This window comes from Carcharodon carcharias, chromosome 4 (assembly GCF_017639515.1).
Source record: "Carcharodon carcharias isolate sCarCar2 chromosome 4, sCarCar2.pri, whole genome shotgun sequence".
Classification (NCBI taxonomy): domain Eukaryota; kingdom Metazoa; phylum Chordata; class Chondrichthyes; order Lamniformes; family Lamnidae; genus Carcharodon; species Carcharodon carcharias.
Window position 1 is genome coordinate 104,529,200 of NC_054470.1, and position 22,431 is coordinate 104,551,630.

Sequence of the window (22,431 nt, forward strand, 5' to 3'; positions counted from 1 at the left end):
GCGGACCCGGCCCTGCGGTCGGTGTACGATGAGAAGAAGGGCGCGCTGCGGGACCTGCAACTGGTCGGGTCTCGGGGCGCGTTCGTGAGGTCGCGGATCTGTTTCCTTAAGGAGATGGACCGTGGCTCTCCCTTCTTCTACTCACTGGAAAAAAGGCACGGGGTCCGTAAGCAGCTCTTTACGCTGCTGGCCGACGACGGATCACTTGTCTCGGATCCGGAGGGCATCAGGGCCATTGCCCGAGATTACTACACTGCCCTTTTCTCTCCGGATCCGTCCAGTGAGGAAGCTTGCAGAGTTTTGTGGGAGGACCTGCCGCAGGTCGGCCCGGAGTGCGCCGGAAAGCTCGACTCCCCTATAAGTCTGGGGGAGCTGACCGGCGCACTCGACGGTCTTTCTAGGGGCAAAACCCCGGGACTAGACGGGCTGACCGTGGAGTTCTTCAGGGCGTTCTGGGACGTCTTGGGGAGCGACTTCGCGGGGGTCCTGGGGGAGAGCATTGCTACCGGGGAGATGCCCCTTTCGTGGCGCAGGGCCGTGATTGCCCTGCTACCGAAGAAGGGGGATCTCCGCCTTCTTCAAAACTGGCGCCCGGTCTCCCTCCTCAGCACGGACTACAAAATCTTCGCCCGAGCCATGTCTTCTCGGCTCGGCACCATGCTGGACCACATGATCCACCCTGACCAGTCCTACACCGTCCTGGACCGAACCATTTATGATAACATCCATCTGGTCCGGGACATCATCCACCATTCCCAGAGGGCTGGTCTGTCGAGCGCCTTCCTGTCTCTCGATCAGGAGAAGGCGTTCGACAGGGTGGATCACGAATACTTACTCGGAACTCTGCGAGCTTTCGGGTTCGGGACGCATTTTGTCGCCCGGATCCGACTTCTGTACACTGCCGCGGAGTGTCTAGTGAAGGTTAACGGGTCCCTGACGGCGCCCCTTCGCTTTGGGAGAGGGGTACGTCAGGGCTGCCCCCTGTCTGGCCAGTTGTATTCTATTTGCGTGGAGCCTTTCCTGCGCCTCTTGCGGAGGAGGTTGTCGGGATTGGTTCTGCGCGGGCCGGGCATCGGGGTGGTCCTTTCGGCTTACGCCGATGACGTGCTCCTTATGTTTAGTGACCCGGCTGACCTGCGGAGGATGCGCGAGTGCCAGGAGGTCTACTCTGCCGCTTCTTCTGCCAGGATCAACTGGGGTAAGTGTTCTGGACTCCTGGTCGGTCAGTGGCAGATGGATCCCCTACCCGAGGAGCTCAGGCCTTTCACCTGGAGCCGGACCAGCCTCCTCTACCTGGGGGTCCATCTCTGCCCCGCTGAGGAATCCTGGCCGGCAAACTGGCAGGAACTGGAGACGAAAGTCACCGCTCGCCTGCGGCGCTGGACAGGACTGCTCCGAGTGCTATCTTACCGGGGTCGAGTTCTGGTCATAAACCAGCTGATCGCCGCCATGTTGTGGTATCGGCTGGTCACTTTGACCCCTCCCCCGGACTTTGTCACAAGAATCCAGAGATTGTTAGTCGACTTCTTCTGGGACAAAAGATTGCACTGGGTCGCTGCCGAGGTTCTGAGTCTCCCGCTTAGGGAGGGTGGTCAGGCGCTAGTGTGCCTACGCACACAGGTGGCGACTTTCCGCCTTCAGACCCTGCAGCGATACCTCTACGTTGAGCCTCCTCCTAGATGGTGTGCCCTGATGACGTATTTCTTCCGTCAGGTGCACGGCCTGAATTATGACGTGCAGCTCCTGTTTATAGAACAGCTGGGCCTCGGTGGCTCCTTGCAGGCGTTGCCCGTCTTTTACCAGGACCTGATCAAAGTCTGGAAAGTGGTCGCCTCGCGACGCAGCTCTCCCCCGTCAGGAGTAGCGGCTATCGTCAGAGAGCCGCTGCTCAGGAATCCGCCCCTCCGTCCTTTTCAGTGGTTGGCGGAGAGGAGGGCTGTGGCCGCAGGGGTGACCAGGATCGGGGACGTGCTGGGTGGCGGAGGACTGGGCTGGATGCTCCCGCAGGAGTTGGCGCGACGCGCGTCTGTGAGTGTCCAGGTCGCAGCCGATGCCATCCAAGACCTGAGAACGGTCGTGCTCGGACCCGACGTTATTTTGGGTCTTGAGGTGGCCCAGGTGCGCGGTGGTCTTCCGTCTGAGCGTTCCCCTGTTCGGACGGAATTCCACATTGGCCCCAAGCCCCGAACCCTCCCTCGGGTGCTGGTGCCCCGCAATATGAGCCGCCTCGGGGACATGCCCTCTGTGCCTTTTGGCACAGCAAAGAGGGGCTTTTTGTATGGACTGCTGCTGCACACCTTCCATTTTCTCGCCCTTGTCCGTCGACCGGACACGCCCTGGCGTGCCTTGTTGCCGTCCGGCGGCGGAGGCCCTCGATGGGAGGCCCTCTACGGAGGTGTCCTCCCCCTTTCTATCGGGGACCTGGGTTGGAGGGTGTTGCATGCAGCAGTCCCTTATAATAAGAGGATGCATAGGTTCACGGACTCTCAGGACACATGCCCTTTTTGCGGTCTTGTGGAGTCCGTGGACCATGTATACATAGGGTGTTGTAGGCTGCACTCCCTTTTTAGTTATTTGAAAAACCTTTTATTGATGTTTTGTTTGCACTTCAGCCCCACGCTCCTGATCTATGGGCACCCGGTGCGGAGGGGGGTCGGGAAGGAGGAGGACCTCCTCGTGAACCTGCTCCTGGGCCTGGCCAAGTTGGCCATTAACAGGTCCAGGCAGCGGGCGATCGACGGGGGAGTCCCGCCCGATTGTTTGTCCCTCTTCCGCGGCTATGTTCGCTGCCGGATGTCCCTGGAGAAGGAGCACGCGGTGTCTGCTGGCACTCTCGAGGCCTTCCGTGCTCGGTGGGCACCGCGGGGACTGGGGTGTTTTGTTGACCCCTTTAATCACATTTTGATTTAAAGTTTGTAAGTTTCCTTTAAACTTTGTTCTTGGTTTTACAGCTGACCTGAATTAGGGGCTGTGCCTGATTTATCCCAATTTTGTTGATTTGGTTTTCATTTAAAAGATTATCAAGAGTTCAAATCTCACAATGGCAAAACTATGAAACAATGTAACTTCATCTGAAACAGATGGAAATGGGTTTGTACTCGAAAGAGTTACATCTTGGAGGCCCTCTACGGAGGTGTCCTCCCCCTTTCTATCGGGGACCTGTGTTGGAGGGTGTTGCATGCAGCAGTCCCTTATAATAAGAGGATGCATAGGTTCACGGACTCTCAGGACACATGCCCTTTTTGCGGTCTTGTGGAGTCCGTGGACCATGTATACATAGGGTGTTGTAGGCTGCACTCCCTTTTTAGTTATTTGAAAAACCTTTTATTGATGTTTTGTTTGCACTTCAGCCCCACGCTCCTGATCTATGGGCACCCGGTGCGGAAGGGGGTCGGGAAGGAGGAGGACCTCCTCGTGAACCTGCTCCTGGGCCTGGCCAAGTTGGCCATTAACAGGTCCAGGCAGTGGGCGATCGACGGGGAGTCCCGCCCGATTGTTTGTCCCTCTTCCGCGGCTACGTTCGCTGCCGGATGTCCCTGGAGAAGGAGCACGCGGTGTCTGCTGGCACTCTCGAGGCCTTCCGTGCTCGGTGGGCACCGCGGGGACTGGGGTGTTTTGTTGACCCCTTTAATCACATTTTGATTTAAAGTTTGTAAGTTTCCTTTAAACTTTGTTCTTGGTTTTACAGCTGACCTGAATTAGGGGCTGTGCCTGATTTATCCCAATTTTGTTGATTTGGTTTTCATTTAAAAGATTATCAAGAGTTCAAATCTCACAATGGCAAACTATGAAACAATGTAACTTCATCTGAAACAAATGGAAATGGGTTTGTACTCGAAAGAGTTACATCTTGGAGGCCCTCTACGGAGGTGTCCTCCCCCTTTCTATCGGGGACCTGTGTTGGAGGGTGTTGCATGCAGCAGTCCCTTATAATAAGAGGATGCATAGGTTCACGGACTCTCAGGACACATGCCCTTTTTGCGGTCTTGTGGAGTCCGTGGACCATGTATACATAGGGTGTTGTAGGCTGCACTCCCTTTTTAGTTATTTGAAAAACCTTTTATTGATGTTTTGTTTGCACTTCAGCCCCACGCTCCTGATCTATGGGCACCCGGTGCGGAAGGGGGTCGGGAAGGAGGAGGACCTCCTCGTGAACCTGCTCCTGGGCCTGGCCAAGTTGGCCATTAACAGGTCCAGGCAGCGGGCGATCGACGGGGGAATCCCGCCCGATTGTTTGTCCCTCTTCCGTGGCTACGTTCGCTGCCGGATGTCCCTGGAGAAGGAGCACGCGGTGTCTGCTGGCACTCTCGAGGCCTTCCGTGCTCGGTGGGCACCGCGGGGACTGGGGTGTTTTGTTGACCCCTTTAATCACATTTTGATTTAAAGTTTGTAAGTTTCCTTTAAACTTTGTTCTTGGTTTTACAGCTGACCTGAATTAGGGGCTGTGCCTGATTTATCCCAATTTTGTTGATTTGGTTTTCTTTTAAAAGATTATCAAGAGTTCAAATCTCACAATGGCAAACTATGAAACAATGTAACTTCATCTGAAACAGATGGAAACGGGTTTGTACTCGAAAGAGTTACAGTTGCCTGAGAGCGGGCATCAGAACTGCCGCTGCCCTCTGACCCAAAACCTTTAGAGGAGACCAGAGAGGACCCCTCTGGCCTTGATCCTGGGGGTGGGATCGAGGTACAGGTGGGGCCAGCTGGCAGCTCCGAATCAGCCCCCGTACTCAATGCGGGGGAGGGGTCGGAAGCTGGAGGCGACGACCTGGAGGAGGGCGGGGTGTCCGTGGTGAGCGCTGGAGATTACGCTGAGTCGCTCTCAAGCGAGGTGGTGGATCCCCTGGTGCCCTCCACTGACTCCCCCCTCATCCCCCCAAGGGAACTCCGGGATTTTTTGGCGAGTCATCGCGGTCGCCGAGACAGGGTTCAGTTGGCCTTGGACCAGTGGCATTCTTTTCCGCTGGTGTTCTGGTCCACTCGCGAGGCTCTCAAGTCTCCTGAGTTGGATAGGAACGCGCGGTGGAGGGTCCAAACGTTTCTCGCTGGGCTCCTGAAGGAGAGGAAGGACTAAAAAGTCCTCTTCTTTTTAATGACTTAAGGTGAAGGTTTGATGTACCTTTGACAATGAAGACGACTATAGCCAGCCTCAACATCCGCGGCAGCAAGGCCGCACAGCGCAGGTTCCAGAACTTCTCGGTCCTCAGGGACGGGAAGTATGCGTTGTGCTTCCTGCAAGAAACCCATACCGTTCCGGGAGACGAAGCCACGTGGCTCCTGGAGTGGCGAGGGGGGGTCTACATGAGTCACCTAGCCTCCAATTCTGGCGGGATGGCTATCTTGTTGGCCCCGCATTTTCAGCCGGAGATCTTGGGGGTCAAGGAGCCGGTGCCAGGCCGGTTGCTGCACCTGACTGTGCGTCTGGGGGGGGCGGTGCTTCACTTTGTGAATGTGTACGCTCCCCTGGGCACGCAGCAGCAAGCGAGCTTCTTTGAAGAAGTGTCCACTCATCTCGGCTCCATCGACGCTGGCGAGTGCATCGTCCTCGGGGGGGATTTCAATTGCACCCTCGGGGTCCGGGACCGTCACGGTACCCCGCACTGTACGCGAGGTGTGAGTAAGTTGCGGGACCTGGTCAGGTCCTTCGACTTAGTGGACGTCTGGCGAAATCTCCATCCTGACTCCAGCGTGTTCACCTTTGTGTCACCTGGAGTCGGATCGTCCAGACTCGACCGCCTTTACGTTTCGAAGGCGTACGTGTCCTGCGTTCCGGCTGCTTCTATACAGCAGGTTCCGTGCACGGACCACCGTCTGGTGTGGGCGGAGCTCACTTCGTTCTGCGCTCGGACGGGGTCCGCGTACTGGCATTTTAATAACCTGTTGTTGGAAGACCAGCGGTTCCTGGACTCGTTCCGTCGCTTCTGGGCCGGCTGGAGAAGGAAGCGGGGAGGCTTCCCCTCCTTGAGGCTATGGTGGGACGTGGGCAAGACTCACGTCCGAGTTTTCTGTCAAGAGTACGCGAAGGGGTCGACAAAGAGACGCAAATCCAGGGTCGAGGAGTTGGAGAAGGAGGTGCTCGACCTGGAGGCACGTCTCCGTCAGCCCGACGCGGACCCGGCCCTGTGGTCGGTGTACGATGAGAAGAAGGGCGCGCTGCGGGACCTGCAACTGGTCGGGTCTCAGGGCGCGTTCGTGAGGTCGCGGATCTGTTTCCTTAAGGAGAAGGACCGTGGCTCTCCCTTCTTCTACTCACTGGAAAAAAGGCACGGGGTCCGTAAGCAGCTCTTTACGCTGCTGGCCGACGACGGATCCCTTGTCTCGGATCCGGAGGGCATCAGGGCCATTGCCCGAGATTACTACACTGCCCTGTTATCTCCGGATCCGTCCAGTGAGGAAGCTTGCAGAGTTTTGTGGGAGGACCTGCCGCAGGTCGGCCCGGAGTGCGCCGGAAAGCTCGACTCCCCTATAAGTCTGGGGGAGCTGACCGGCGCACTCGACGGTCTTTCTAGGGGCAAAACCCCGGGTCTAGACGGGCTGACCGTGGAGTTCTTCAGGGCGTTCTGGGACGTCTTGGGGAGCGACTTCGCGGGGGTCCTGGGGGAGAGCATTGCTACCGGGGAGATGCCCCTTTCGTGGCGCAGGGCCGTGATTGCCCTGCTGCCGAAGAAGGGGGATCTCCGCCTTCTTAAAAACTGGCGCCCGGTCTCCATCCTCAGCACGGACTACAAAATCTTCGCCCGAGCCATGTCTTCTCGGCTCGGCACCATGCTGGACCACATGATCCACTCTGACCAGTCCTACACCGTCCCGGACCAAACCATTTATGATAACATCCATCTGGTCCGGGACATCATCCACCATTCCCAGAGGGCTGGTCTGTCGAGCGCCTTCCTGTCTCTCGATCAGGAGAAGGCGTTCGACAGGGTGGATCACGAATACTTACTCGGAACTCTGCGAGCTTTCGGGTTCGGGACGCATTTTGTCGCCCGGATCCGACTTCTGTACACCGCCGCGGAGTGTCTAGTGAAGGTTAACGGGACCCTGACGGCGCCCCTTCGCTTTGGGAGAGGGGTACGTCAGGGCTGCCCCCTGTCTGGCCAGTTGTATTCTATTTGCGTGGAGCCTTTCCTGCGCCTCTTGCGGAGGAGGTTGTCGGGATTGGTTCTGCGCGGGCCGGGCATCGGGGTGGTACTTTCGGCTTACGCCGATGACGTGCTCCTTATGTTTAGTGACCCGGCTGACCTGCGGAGGATGCGCGAGTGCCAGGAGGTCTACTCTGCCGCTTCTTCTGCCAGGATCAACTGGGGTAAATGTTCTGGACTCCTGGTCGGTCAGTGGCAGATGGATCCCCTACCCGAGGAGCTCAGGCCTTTCACCTGGAGCAGGACCAGCCTCCTCTACCTGGGGGTCCATCTCTGCCCCTCTGAGGAATCCTGGCCGGCAAACTGGCAGGAACTGGAGACGAACGTCACCGCTCGCCTGCGGCGCTGGACAGGACTGCTCCGAGTGCTATCTTACCGAGGTCGAGTTCTGGTCATAAACCAGCTGATCGCCGCCATGTTGTGGTATCGGCTGGTCACTTTGACCCCTCCCCCGGACTTTGTCACAAGAATCCAGAGATTGTTAGTCGACTTCTTCTGGGACAAAAGATTGCACTGGGTCGCTGCCGAGGTTCTGAGTCTCCCGCTTAGGGAGGGTGGTCAGGCGCTAGTGTGCCTACGCACACAGGTGGCGACTTTCCGCCTTCAGACCCTGCAGCGATACCTCTACGTCGAGCCTCCTCCTAGATGGTGTGCCCTGATGACGTATTTCTTCCGTCAGGTGCACGGCCTGAATTATGACGTGCAGCTCCTGTTTATAGAACAGCTGGGCCTCGGTGGCTCCTTGCAGTCGTTGCCCGTCTTTTACCAGGACCTGATCAAAGTCTGGAAAGTGGTCGCCTCGCGACGCAGCTCTCCCCCGTCAGGAGTAGCTTCTATCGTCAGAGAGCCGCTGCTCAGAAATCCGCCCCTCCGTCCTTTTCAGTGGTTGGCGGAGAGGAGGGCGGTGGCCGCAGGGGTGACCAGGATCGGGGACGTGCTGGGTGGCGGAGGACTGGGCTGGATGCTCCCGCAGGAGTTGGCGCGACGCGCGTCTGTGAGTGTCCGGGTCGCAGCCGATGCCATCCAAGACCTGAGAACGGTCGTGCTCGGACCCGACGTTATTTTGGGTCTTGAGGTGGCCCAGGTGCGCGGTGGCCTTCCGTCTGAGCGTTCCCCTGTTCGGACGGAATTCCACATTGGCCCCAAGCCCCGAACCCTCCCTCGGGTGCTGGTGCCCCGCAATATGAGCCGCCTCGGGGACATGCCCTTTGTGCCTTTTGGCACGGCAAAGAGGGGCTTTTTGTACGGACTGCTGCTGCACACCTTCCATTTTCTCGCCCTTGTCCGTCGCCCGGACACGCCCTGGCGTGCCTTGTTGCCGTCCGGCGGCGGAGGCCCCCGATGGGAGGCCCTCTACGGAGGTGTCCTCCCCCTTTCTATCGGGGACCTGGGTTGGAGGGTGTTGCATGCAGCAGTCCCTTATAATAAGAGGATGCATAGGTTCACGGACTCTCAGGACACATGCCCTTTTTGCGGTCTTGTGGAGTCCGTGGACCATGTATACATAGGGTGTTGTAGGCTGCACTCCCTTTTTAGTTATTTGAAAAACCTTTTATTGATGTTTTGTTTGCACTTCAGCCCCACGCTCCTGATCTATGGGCACCCGGTGCGGAAGGGGGTCGGGAAGGAGGAGGACCTCCTCGTGAACCTGCTCCTGGGCCTGGCCAAGTTGGCCATTAACAGGTCCAGGCAGTGGGCGATCGACGGGGAGTCCCGCCCGATTGTTTGTCCCTCTTCCGTGGCTACGTTCGCTGCCGGATGTCCCTGGAGAAGGAGCACGCGGTGTCTGCTGGCACTCTCGAGGCCTTCCGTGCTCGGTGGGCACCGCGGGAACTGGGGTGTTTTGTTGACCCCTTTAATCACATTTTGGTTTAAAGTTTGTAAGTTTCCTTTAAACTTTGTTCTTGGTTTTACAGCTGACCTGAATTAGGGGCTGTGCCTGATTTATCCCAATTTTGTTGATTTGGTTTTCATTTAAAAGATTATCAAGAGTTCATTTTCTTAACGATCTCGTGGAGGTAATTGTGGATTCAGTTGGTTTCCTGATACTGAGGAGAGAAGGTGTGTGGTGTTGGTGTTGCTGCACCTCAGTGTTTCAACTGTTTCTGCTGCTGCCTTTGGGGTTGTTGCTTCTGCTGTGTGCTGCTGCTGCCCCTGCACTTGAGGGTGTTTGCTGCTGCTGCTGGACCTGCACTTGAGGGTGTTTGCTGCTGCTGCTGGACCTGCACTTGAAGGTGTTTGCTGCTGCTGCTGGACCTGCCCGTGTGGAGCAAAAGGAGAGAGAGGGAGAGAAGAAGAACAGCTTCTGTTGCTACAGGACAGGAAGGCCAGGAGGCCAGGACTGTGTCAAAAAACAACATCCTAGGTGGGTGTCCAACATTATTGTTTGTGTAAGGTGGGGGCAATAAAGGACTGTGTTTTGTAGGGGGAGGAAAGAAGACTGCAGGAAGGTTTGGGGAAGGAAGAGAGGGGGGTGTGTGGTTAAAACCACCATTCTGCTACCCCCCCCGCCCCACCCAGCCCTTTCCCAGTAAGGCCAGCGGTGGCTGGTGAAGACATCGCCTCCCCCTGCAAGAAGATCATCACACCCCACCCAACATCCACCTTTCACTGGAGGCACCCACCTGGACTCTTCCCTTTTCCCTCCTGTGCCTCCCTGTCCTTCACTCCTCTCCCTCCTCTCCTCTCCTGTACAAAAGGGGGAGGTTATTACTACCTCCCTCCCTAGGGAGGAACATTGTATATTTAAAAAAAAAATATATATATTAAAAAATATATATAATTTAAAAAAAAAATGGCCAATCCTTCCCAGGGTGGGCGTGGCTCTGGCCTTAAAGCCAGTTCAACATCTCCTGTGGCCGGGCCCTCGAGGGCTAATGTGGAGGCGGCTTTGTCACCGGTGGCAGGGCCTACAAAAAAGACCTATGCGGGGGTGGTTGCTTCTGCAGCTCCTGCTGCTCCCGCTGCCCTGTCGCCATTCCGTCTCCTCACCAGGGCCCTCGGGGTAAAATGCTACGCTCACCCTGAGATGACTATTGAGGCCTGCGTTAAGGCTATGGCTGGGGTTGTCGGCCCCTCAGCCATTGTCGCGGCCTCAAAGATGTATGGGAGGGCCATCTTTTTCTTGAGGTCCGAGCGGGCGGTGCAACTCGCCCTGCAGAAGGGGCTCACTGTGGGCGGGACTTTTCTGGCGGTGGATCCCCTTGAGGCCACCGCCCAGAAGATTGTTATTTCAAATGTCCCGCCCTTTATACCATGTGGGCTCCTCCTCCCCCACCTTAATAAGCTGGGGGAGGTCAGGTCAGGGGTTGCACCAGTCCCGCTCGGCCTCAAAGACTCGGCCCTCCGCCACGTGTACTCCTTCCGGCACCAAGTTTTCGTCCGCTTGGCCCGGGAGGAGTGCCTGGAGGGGGCCTTCTCAGTTAATTTTGAGGGGACCGCCTATCGGGTCTTCTGGACCGCGGAGGGTGTGCGGTGCCATGCCTGTAAGGAGGTGGGGCACGTAAGAAAGAACTGCCCCGCCTCCAAGGCCACGAGCCCCACCCAAGCGGCCGCAGCTGGCACCGCCCCTCCTCCCCCCGCCACCACTCCATCTCCCTCCCCGCAAGGGGAAGCGACCCCGGCAGCAGCTGCCATCTCGGCTGCCGGTGAGGCGGGGGGAGAGCCCCCACGCCGTAAGAAGGCGCGGAGGAAGACCCGAAATTTGGAGGCGGCCCCTGAAACGCCCCAAACCCCCCAAACACATGGAAAAACCGGCTCGGGGGAAAAAACATCATCCGGCCCTGGCGTCATATCCGCGTGTGCTCCCGGGTCCGTGGGCGCTAAGGCGCCAAGTGCTGGGCCCGGCGTCGTCCCTGCGCGTGCTCCCGGGGCCGGCGGGGAAAAGACGCGGGACCCCGAGCCGGGGAAACAAACATCAAAAACCCAGAGGGTGGAGTGTCCGGGAGGGCTGGACAAGGAGGAGGGGGCCTCGGAAATGGAGGTCTCCCTATCCCCCAGCCTGACCCGGAAGAGACGTCACGCTTCGGAGGAGGAAGTGGGCGATGCCCAAACTGAAGAAGTTGGGCGTGTCCCTTCCCCTGATGAAGAGGTGGTGGCGTCTCCACCCAGTAAAACCTCACCCTGCCCTCTGGGGGAACCCGAAACTCCTACCCCTACCACTGTTCCCCCTACCAGTCTGCTGCAGTCCCCTGAACAGGACCCCTCGGGGGTCACTGAGGGCACCTCCCTTGAGGTGGTGTCCATCTCCAGTGCACTTAACACCCCTGAGGTACCTTCTGGCTCGTCGGGGGACTGCAACTTTGAAAATTTAAAAAATATAAATGCGTCATTGGGTGGCGGCGAAAAGGAGGGCCTTCCCGCTCCCTCCCAAACCTTGACACCGGGCGTCCTATGTTTAGGTCAGGAGCTTGTCCTGAGCTCCCCGGACGACCCGGTGCCGGGAGGAGAGCGGGCATCAGAAATGCCGCTGCCCTCTGGCCCAAAAAGTTTAGAGGAGACCAGAGAGGACTCCTCTGGCCTTGATCCTGGGGATGGGATCGAGGCACAGATAGAGCCAGCTGGCAGCTCCGACTCAGCCCCTGTACTCAATGTGGGGGAGGGGTCGGAAGCTGGAGGCGACGACCCGGAGGAGGACGAGGTGTCGGTGGTGAGCGTTGGGGATTACGCGGAGTCGCTCTCAAGCGAGGCGGTGTATCCCCTGGTGCCCTCTACTGACTCCCCCCTCATCCCCCCAAGGGAACTCCGGGACTTTTTGTCGGGGCACCGCGGTCGCCGAGACAGGGTTCAGTTGGCCTTGGACCGGTGGCATTCGTTTCCGCTGGTGTTCTGGTCCACTCGCGAGGCTCTCAAGTCTCCCGAGTTGGATAGGAACGCGCGGCGGAGGGTCCAAACGTTTCTCGCTGGGCTCCTGAAGGAGAGGAAGGACTAAAAAGTCCTCTTCTTCTTTTTAATGACTTAAGGTGAAGGTTTGATGTACCTTTGACAATGAAGACCACTATAGCCAGCCTCAACATCCGCGGCAGCAGGGCCGCACAGCGCAGGTTCCAGAACTTCTCGGTCCTCAGGGACGGGAAGTACGCGTTGTGCTTCCTGCAAGAAACCCATACCGTTCCGGGAGACGAAGCCACGTGGCTCCTGGAGTGGCGAGGGGGGGTCTACATGAGTCACCTAGCCTCCAATTCGGGCGGGGTGGCTATCTTGTTGGCCCCGCATTTTCAGCCGGAGATCTTGGGGGTCAAGGAGCCGGTGCCAGGCCGGTTGCTGCACCTGACTGTGCGTCTGGGGGGGGCGGTGCTTCACTTTGTGAATGTGTACGCTCCCCTGGGCACGCAGCAGCAAGCGAGCTTCTTTGAAGAAGTGTCCACTCATCTTGGCTCCATCGACGCTGGCGAGTGCATCGTCCTCGGGGGGGATTTCAATTGCACCCTCGGGGTCCGGGACCGTCACGGTACCCCGCACTGCACGCGAGGTGTGAGTAAGTTGCGGGACCTGGTCAGGTCCTTCGACTTAGTGGACGTCTGGCGAAATCTCCATCCTGACTCCAGCGTGTTCACCTTTGTGTCACCTGGAGTTGGAGCGTCCAGACTCGACCGCCTTTACGTTTCGAAGGCGTACGTGTCCTGCGTTCCGGCTGCTTCTATACAGCAGGTTCCGTGCACGGACCACCGTCTGGTGTGGGCGGAGCTCACTTCGTTCTGCGCTCGGACGGGGTCCGCGTACTGGCATTTTAATAACCTGTTGTTGGAAGACCAGCGGTTCCTGGACTCGTCCCGTCGCTTCTGGGCCGGCTGGAGAAGGAAGCGGGGAGGCTTCCCCTCCTTGAGGCTATGGTGGGACGTGGGCAAGACTCACGTCCGAGTTTTCTGTCAAGAGTACGCGAAGGGGTCGACAAAGAGACGCAAATCCAGGGTCGAGGAGTTGGAGAAGGAGGTGCTCGACCTGGAGGCACGTCTCCGTCAGCCCGACGCGGACCCGGCCCTGTGGTCGGTGTACGATGAGAGGAAGGGCGCGCTGCGGGACCTGCAACTGGTCGGGTCTCGGGGCGCGTTCGTGAGGTCGCGGATCTGTTTCCTTAAGGAGATGGACCGTGGCTCTCCCTTCTTCTACTCACTGGAAAAAAGGCACAGGGTCCGTAAGCAGCTCTTTACGCTGCTGGCCGACGACGGATCCCTTGTCTCGGATCTGGAGGGCATCAGGGCCATTGCCCGAGATTACTACACTGCCCTGTTCTCTCCGGATCCGTCCAGTGAGGAAGCTTGCAGAGTTTTGTGGGAGGACCTGCCGCAGGTCGGCCTGGAGTGCGCCGGAAAGCTCGACTCCCCTATAAGTCTGGGGGAGCTGACCGGCGCACTCGACGGTCTTTCTAGGGGCAACACCCCGGGACTAGACGGGCTGACCGTGGAGTTCTTCAGGGCGTTCTGGGACGTCTTGGGGAGCGACTTCGCGGGGGTCCTGGGGGAGAGCATTGCTACCGGGGAGATGCCCCTTTCGTGGCGCAGGGCCGTGATTGCCCTGCTGCCGAAGAAGGGGGATCTCCGCCTTCTTAAAAACTGGCGCCCGGTCTCCCTCCTCAGCACGGACTACAAAATCTTCGCCCGAGCCATGTCTTCTCGGCTCGGCACCGTGCTGGACCACATGATCCACCCTGACCAGTCCTACACCGTCCCGGACCGAACCATTTATGATAACATCCATCTGGTCCGGGACATCATCCACCAGTCCCAGAGGGCTGGTCTGTCGAGCGCCTTCCTGTCTCTCGATCAGGAGAAGGCGTTCGACAGGGTGGATCACGAATACTTACTCGGAACTCTGCGAGCTTTCGGGTTCGGGACGCATTTTGTCGCCCGGATCCGACTTCTGTACACCGCCGCGGAGTGTCTAGTGAAGGTTAACGGGTCCCTGACGGCGCCCCTTCGCTTTGGGAGAGGGGTACGTCAGGGCTGCCCCCTGTCTGGCCAGTTGTATTCTATTTGCATGGAGCCTTTCCTGCGCCTCTTGCGGAGGAGGTTGTCGGGATTGGTTCTGCGCGGGCCGGGCATCGGGGTGGTCCTTTCGGCTTACGCCGATGACGTGCTCCTTATGTTTAGTGACCCGGCTGACCTGCGGAGGATGCGCGAGTGCCAGGAGGTCTACTCTGCCGCTTCTTCTGCCAGGATCAACTGGGGTAAATGTTCTGGACTCCTGGTCGGTCAGTGGCAGATGGATCCCCTACCCGAGGAGCTCAGGCCTTTCACCTGGAGCAGGACCAGCCTCCTCTACCTGGGGGTCCATCTCTGCCCCTCTGAGGAATCCTGGCCGGCAAACTGGCAGGAACTGGAGACGAAAGTCACCGCTCGCCTGCGGCGCTGGACAGGACTGCTCCGAGTGCTATCTTACCGAGGTCGAGTTCTGGTCATAAACCAGCTGATCGCCGCCATGTTGTGGTATCGGCTGGTCACTTTGACCCCTCCCCCGGACTTTGTCACAAGAATCCAGAGATTGTTAGTCGACTTCTTCTGGGACAAAAGATTGCACTGGGTCGCTGCCGAGGTTCTGAGTCTCCCTCTTAGGGAGGGTGGTCAGGCGCTAGTGTGCCTACGCACACAGGTGGCGACTTTCCGCCTTCAGACCCTGCAGCGATACCTCTACGTCGAGCCTCCTCCTAGATGGTGTGTCCTGATGACGTATTTCCTCCGTCAGGTGCACGGCCTGAATTATGACGTGCAGCTCCTGTTTATAGAACAGCTGGGCCTCGGTGGCTCCTTGCAGGCGTTGCCCGTCTTTTACCAGGACCTGATTAAAGTCTGGAAAGTGGTCGCCTCGCGACGCAGCTCTCCCCCGTCAGGAGTAGCGGCTATCGTCAGAGAGCCGCTGCTCAGAAATCCGCCCCTCCGTCCTTTTCAGTGGTTGGCGGAGAGGAGGGCTGTGGCCGCAGAGGTGGCCAGAATCGGGGACGTGCTGGGTGGCGGAGGACTGGGCTGGATGCTCCCGCAGGAGTTGGCGCGACGCGCGTCTGTGAGTGTCCAGGTCGCAGCCGATGCCATCCAAGACCTGAGAACGGTCGTGCTCGGACCCGACGTTATTTTGGGTCTTGAGGCGGCCCAGGTGCGCAGTGGTCTTCCGTCTGAGCGTTCCCCTGTTCAGACGGAATTCCACATTGGCCCCAAGCCCCGAACCCTCCCTCGGGTGCTGGTGCCCCGCAATATGAGCCGCCTCGGGGACATGCCCTCTGTGCCTTTTGGCACGGCAAAGAGGAGCTTTTTGTACGGACTGCTGCTGCACACCTTCCATTTTCTCGCCCTTGTCCGTCGACCGGACACGCCCTGGCGTGCCTTGTTGCCGTCCGGCGGCGGAGGCCCCCGATGGGAGGCCCTCTACGGAGGTGTCCTCCCCCTTTCTATCGGAGACCTGGGTTGGAGGGTGTTGCATGCAGCAGTCCCTTATAATAAGAGGATGCATTGGTTCGCGGACTCTCAGGACACGTGCCCTTTTTGCGGTCTTGTGGAGTCCGTGGACCATGTATACATAGGGTGTTGTAGGCTGCACTCCCTTTTTAGTTATTTGAAAAACCTTTTATTGATGTTTTGTTTGCACTTCAGCCCCACGCTCCTGATCTATGGGCACCCGGTGCGGAAGAGGGTCGGGAAGGAGGAGGACCTCCTCGTGAACCTGCTCCTGGGCCTGGCCAAGTTGGCCATTAACAGGTCCAGGCAGCGGGCGATCGACGGGGGAGTCCCGCCCGATTGTTTGTCCCTCTTCCGCGGCTACGTTCGCTGCCGGATGTCCCTGGAGAAGGAGCACGCGGTGTCTGCTGGCACTCTCGAGGCCTTCCGTGCTCGGTGGGCACCGCGGGGACTGGGGTGTTTTGTTGACCCCTTTAATCACATTTTGATTTAAAGTTTGTAAGTTTCCTTTAAAACTTTGTTCTTGGTTTTACAGCTGACCTGAATTAGGGGCTGTGCCTGATTTTTTTTCCCAATTTTGTTGATTTGGTTTTCATTTAAAAGATTATCAACAGTTCATTTTCTTAACGATCTCGTGGAGGCAATTGTGGATTCAGTTGGTTCCCTGATACTGAGGAGAGAAGGTGTGTGGTGTTGGTGTTGCTGTTCCTCAGTGTTTCAACTGTTTCTGCTGCTGCCTTTGGGGTTGTTGCTTCTGCTGTGTGCTGCTGCTGCCCCTGCACTCGAGGGTGTTTGCTGCTGCTGCCCCTGCACTCGAGGGTGTTTGCTGCTGCTGGACCTGCAATCGAGGGTGTTTGCTGCTGCTGCTTCTGCACTCGAGGGTGTTTGCTGCTGCTGCTCCTGCACTCGAGGGTGTTTGCTGCTGCTGCTGCTCCTGCACTCGAGGGTGTTTGCTGCTGCTGCTGCTCCTGCACTCGAGGGTGTTTGCTGCTGCTGCTGCTCCTGCACTTGAGGGTGTTTGCTGCTGCTGCTGCTCCTGCACTCGAGGGTGTTTGCTGCTGCTGCTGCTCCTGCACTCGAGGGTGTTTGCTGCTGCTGCTGCTCCTGCACTCGAGGGTGTTTGCTGCTGCTGCTGCTCCTGCTCTCAAGGGTGTTTGCTGCTGCTGCTGCTCCTGCACTCGAGGGTGTTTTCTGCTGCTGCTGCTCCTGCACTCGAGGGTGTTTTCTGCTGCTGCTGCTCCTGCACTCGAGGGTGTTTTCTGCTGCTGCTGCTCCTGCACTCGAGGGTGTTTTCTGCTGCTGCTGCTCCTGCACTCGAGGGTGTTTTCTGCTGCTGCTGCTCCTGCACTCGAGGGTGTTTTCTGCTGCTGCTGCTCCTGCACTCGAGGGTGTTTTCTGCTGCTGCTGCTCCTGCACTCGAGGGTGTTTTCTGCTGCTGCTGCTCCTGCACTCGAGGGTGTTTTCTGCTGCTGCTGCTCCTGCACTCGAGGGTGTTTGCTGCTGCTGCTGCTGCTCCTGCACTCGAGGGTGTTTGCTGCTGCTGCTGCTCCTGCACTCGAGGGTGTTTGCTGCTGCTGCTGCTCCTGCACTCGAGGGTGTTTGCTGCTGCTGCTGCTGCTCCTGCACTCGAGGGTGTTTGCTGCTGCTGCTGCTGCTCCTGCACTCGAGGGTGTTTGCTGCTGCTGCTGCTGCTCCTGCACTCGAGGGTGTTTGCTGCTGCTGCTGCTGCTCCTGCACTCGAGGGTGTTTGCTGCTGCTGCTGCTGCTCCTGCACTCGAGGGTGTTTGCTGCTGCTGCTGCTGCTCCTGCACTCGAGGGTGTTTGCTGCTGCTGCTGCTGCTCCTGCACTCGAGGGTGTTTGCTGCTGCTGCTGCTGCTCCTGCACTCGAGGGTGTTTGCTGCTGCTGCTGCTGCTCCTGCACTCGAGGGTGTTTGCTGCTGCTGCTGCTGCTCCTGCACTCGAGGGTGTTTGCTGCTGCTGCTGCTGCTCCTGCACTCGAGGGTGTTTGCTGCTGCTGCTGCTGCTCCTGCACTCGAGGGTGTTTGCTGCTGCTGCTCCTGCACTCGAGGGTGTTTGCTGCTGCTGCTCCTGCACTCGAGGGTGTTTGCTGCTGCTGCTCCTGCACTCGAGGGTGTTTGCTGCTGCTGCTCCTGCACTCGAGGGTGTTTGCTGCTGCTGCTGCTCCTGCACTCGAGGGTGTTTGCTGCTGCTGCTGCTGCTCCTGCACTCGAGGGTGTTTGCTGCTGCTGCTGCTGCTCCTGCACTCGAGGGTGTTTGCTGCTGCTGCTGCTGCTCCTGCACTCGAGGGTGTTTGCTGCTGCTGCTCCTGCACTCGAGGGTGTTTGCTGCTGCTGCTGCTGCTGCTCCTGCACTCGAGGGTGTTTGCTGCTGCTGCTGCTGCTCCTGCACTCGAGGGTGTTTGCTGCTGCTGCTGCTGCTCCTGCACTCGAGGGTGTTTGCTGCTGCTGCTGCTGCTCCTGCACTCGAGGGTGTTTGCTGCTGCTGCTGCTGCTCCTGCACTCGAGGGTGTTTGCTGCTGCTGCTGCTGCTCCTGCACTCGAGGGTGTTTGCTGCTGCTGCTGCTGCTCCTGCACTCGAGGGTGTTTGCTGCTGCTGCTGCTGCTCCTGCACTCGAGGGTGTTTGCTGCTGCTGCTGCTGCTCCTGCACTCGAGGGTGTTTGCTGCTGCTGCTGCTGCTCCTGCACTCGAGGGTGTTTGCTGCTGCTGCTGCTGCTCCTGCACTCGAGGGTGTTTGCTGCTGCTGCTGCTGCTCCTGCACTCGAGGGTGTTTGCTGCTGCTGCTGCTGCTCCTGCACTCGAGGGTGTTTGCTGCTGCTGCTGCTGCTCCTGCACTCGAGGGTGTTTGCTGCTGCTGCTGCTGCTCCTGCACTCGAGGGTGTTTGCTGCTGCTGCTGCTGCTCCTGCACTCGAGGGTGTTTGCTGCTGCTGCTGCTGCTCCTGCACTCGAGGGTGTTTGCTGCTGCTGCTGCTGCTCCTGCACTCGAGGGTGTTTGCTGCTGCTGCTGCTGCTCCTGCACTCGAGGGTGTTTGCTGCTGCTGCTGCTGCTCCTGCACTCGAGGGTGTTTGCTGCTGCTGCTGCTGCTCCTGCACTCGAGGGTGTTTGCTGCTGCTGCTGCTGCTCCTGCACTCGAGGGTGTTTGCTGCTGCTGCTGCTGCTCCTGCACTCGAGGGTGTTTGCTGCTGCTGCTGCTGCTCCTGCACTCGAGGGTGTTTGCTGCTGCTGCTGCTGCTCCTGCACTCGAGGGTGTTTGCTGCTGCTGCTGCTGCTCCTGCACTCGAGGGTGTTTGCTGCTGCTGCTGCTCCTGCACTCGAGGGTGTTTGCTGCTGCTGCTGCTGCTCCTGCACTCGAGGGTGTTTGCTGCTGCTGCTGCTGCTCCTGCACTCGAGGGTGTTTGCTGCTGCTGCTGCTGCTCCTGCACTCGAGGGTGTTTGCTGCTGCTGCTGCTGCTCCTGCACTCGAGGGTGTTTGCTGCTGCTGCTGCTGCTCCTGCACTCGAGGGTGTTTGCTGCTGCTGCTGCTGCTCCTGCACTCGAGGGTGTTTGCTGCTGCTGCTGCTGCTCCTGCACTCGAGGGTGTTTGCTGCTGCTGCTGCTGCTCCTGCACTCGAGGGTGTTTGCTGCTGCTGCTGCTGCTCCTGCACTCGAGGGTGTTTGCTGCTGCTGCTGCTGCTCCTGCACTCGAGGGTGTTTGCTGCTGCTGCTGCTGCTCCTGCACTCGAGGGTGTTTGCTGCTGCTGCTGCTGCTCCTGCACTCGAGGGTGTTTGCTGCTGCTGCTGCTGCTCCTGCACTCGAGGGTGTTTGCTGCTGCTGCTGCTGCTCCTGCACTCGAGGGTGTTTGCTGCTGCTGCTGCTGCTCCTGCACTCGAGGGTGTTTGCTGCTGCTGCTGCTGCTCCTGCACTCGAGGGTGTTTGCTGCTGCTGCTGCTGCTCCTGCACTCGAGGGTGTTTGCTGCTGCTGCTGCTGCTCCTGCACTCGAGGGTGTTTGCTGCTGCTGCTGCTGCTCCTGCACTCGAGGGTGTTTGCTGCTGCTGCTGCTGCTCCTGCACTCGAGGGTGTTTGCTGCTGCTGCTGCTGCTCCTGCACTCGAGGGTGTTTGCTGCTGCTGCTGCTGCTCCTGCACTCGAGGGTGTTTGCTGCTGCTGCTGCTGCTCCTGCACTCGAGGGTGTTTGCTGCTGCTGCTGCTGCTCCTGCACTCGAGGGTGTTTGCTGCTGCTGCTGCTCCTGCTGGACCTGCCCCTGTGGAGCAAAAGGAGAGAGAGGGAGAGAAGAAGAACAGCTTCTGTTGCTGCTTCAGGACAGGAAGGCCAGGAGGCCAGGACTGTGTCTCAAAACAACATCCTAGGTGGGTGTCCAACGTTATTGTTTGTGTAGGGTGGGGGCAATAAAGGACTGTGTTTTGTAGGGGGAGGAAAGAAGACTGCAGGAAGGTTTGGGGAAGGAAGAGAGGGGGGTGTGTGGTTAAAACCACCTTTCTGCTACCCCCCCCGCCCCACCCAGCCCTTTCCCAGTAAGGCCAGCGGTGGCTGGTGAAGACATCGCCTCCCCCTGCAAGAAGATCATCAGGCCCCCACCCAACGTCCACCTTTCATTGGAGACACCCACCTGGACTCTTCCCTTTTCCCTCCTGTGCCTCCCTGTCCTTCACTCCTCTCCCTCCTCTCCTGTACAAAACGGGGAGGTTATTACTACCTCTCTCCCTAGGGACGAACATTGTATATTTAAAAAAAATATATATATTAAAAAATATGTATAATTTTAAAAAAATGGCCGATCCTTCCCAGGGTGGGCGTGGCTCTGGCCTTAAAGCCAGTTCAACATCTCCTGTGGCCGGGCCCTCGAGGGCTAATGTGGAGGCGGCTTTGTCACCGGTGGCAGGGCCTACAAAAAAGACCTATGCGGGGGTGGTTGCTTCTGCAGCTCCTGCTGCTCCCGCTGCCCTGTCGCCATTCCGTCTCCTCACCACAGCCCTCGGGGTAAAATACTAAGCTCACCCTGAGATGACTATTGAGGCCTGCGTTAAGGCTATGGCTGGGGTTGTCGGCCCCTCAGCCATTGTTGCGACCTCAAAGATGTATGGGAGGGCCATCTTTTTCTTGAGGTCCGAGCGGGCGGTGCAACTCGCCCTGCAGAAGGGGCTCACTGTGGGCGGGACTTTTCTGGCGGTGGACACACTTGAGGCCACCGCCCAGAAGATTGTTATTTCAAATGTCCCGCCCTTTATACCATGTGGGCTCCTCCTCCCCCACCTTAATAAGCTGGGGGAGGTCAGGTCAGGAGTTGTGCCAGTCCCGCTTGGCCTCAGAAACTCGGCCCTCCGCCACGTGTACTCCTTCCGGCGCCAAGTTTTCATCCGCTTGGCCCGAGAGGAGTGCCTGGAGGGGGCCTTCTTGGTTAATTTTGAGGGGACCGCCTATCAGGTCTTCTGGACCGCGGAGGGCGTGCGGTGCCATGCCTGTAAGGAGGCAGGGCACGTAAGAAAGAACTGCTCCGCCTCCGAGGCCACGAGCCCCACCCAAGCGGCCGCGGCTGGCACCGCCCCTCCTCCCCCCGCCACCACTCCATCTCCGCAAGGGGAAGCGACGCCGGCAGCAGCTGCCATCTCGGCTGCCGGTGAGGCGGGGGGAGAGCCCCCGTGCCGTAAGAATGCACGGAGGAAGACCCGAAATTTGGAGGCGCCCCCTGAAACGCCCCAAACCCCCCAAACACCTGGAAAAACCGGCTCGGGGGAAAAAACATCATCCGGCCCCGGCGTCGTGTCCGCGTGTGCTCCTGGGTCCGTTGGCGCTAAGGCGCCAAGTGCTGGGCCCGGCGTCGTCCCTGCGCGTGCTCCCGGGGCCGGCGGGGGAAAGACGCGGGACCCCGAGCCAGGGAAACAAACATTGAAAACCCAGAGGTTGGAGTGTCCGGGAGGGCTGGACAAGGAGGAGGGGACCTCGGAAATGGAGGTCTCCCTAGCCCCCAGCCTGACCCGGAAGAGATGGCACGCTTCGGAGGAGGAAGTGGGCAATGCCCAAACTGAAGAAGTTGGGCGTGTCCCTTCCCCTGATGAAGAGGTGGTGGCGTCTCCACCCAGTAAAACCTCACCCTGCCCTCTGGGGGAACCCGAAACCCCTACCCCTACCACTGTTGCCCCTACCAGTCTGCTGCAGTCCCCTGAACAGGGCCCCTCGGGGGTCACTGAGGGCACCTCCCTTGTGGTGGTGTCCATCTCCAGTGCACTTAACACCCCCGAGGTACCTTCTGGCTCGTCGGGGGACTGCAACTTTGAAAATTTAAAAAATATAAATGGGTCATTGGGTGGAGGCGAAAAGGAGGGCCGTCCCGCTCCCTCCCAAACCTTGACACCGGGCGTCCTATGTTTAGGTCAGGAGCTTGTCCTGAGCTCCCCGGACGACCCGGTGCCGGGAGGAGAGCGGGCATCAGAACTGCCGCTGCCCTCTGGCCCAAAAATTTTAGAGGAGACCAGAGAGGACTCCTCTGGCCTTGATCCTGGGGATGGGATCGAGGCACAGATAGAGCCAGCTGGCAGCTCCGAATCAGCCCCCGTACTCAATGCGGGGGAGGGGTCGGAAGCTGGAGGCGACGACCCGGAGGAGGACGGGGTGTCGGTGGTGAGCGTTGGGGATTACGCAAAGTCGCTCTCAAGCGAGGCGGTGGATCCCCTGGTGCTCTCCACTGACTCCCCCCTCATCCCCACCCCCCCCAAGGGAACTCCGGGACTTTTTGTCGGGGCACCGCGGTCGCCGAGACAGGGTTCAGTTGGCCTTGGACCGGTGGCATTCGTTTCCACTGGTGTTCTGGTCCACTCGCGAGGCTCTCAAGTCTCCCGAGTTGGATAGGAATGCGCGGCGGAGGGTCCAAACGTTTCTCGCTGG

The 22,431-nt window shown here is 58.9% G+C and overlaps 1 protein-coding gene across 1 annotated transcript in view; it reads left to right on the top strand.

The window, feature by feature from the left end:
• Positions 1–22,431, top strand: part of lingo2 (leucine rich repeat and Ig domain containing 2) — a 262,000-nt gene that overhangs the window by 118,397 nt on the left and 121,172 nt on the right. The gene's annotated exons all lie outside the window — the stretch shown is intronic.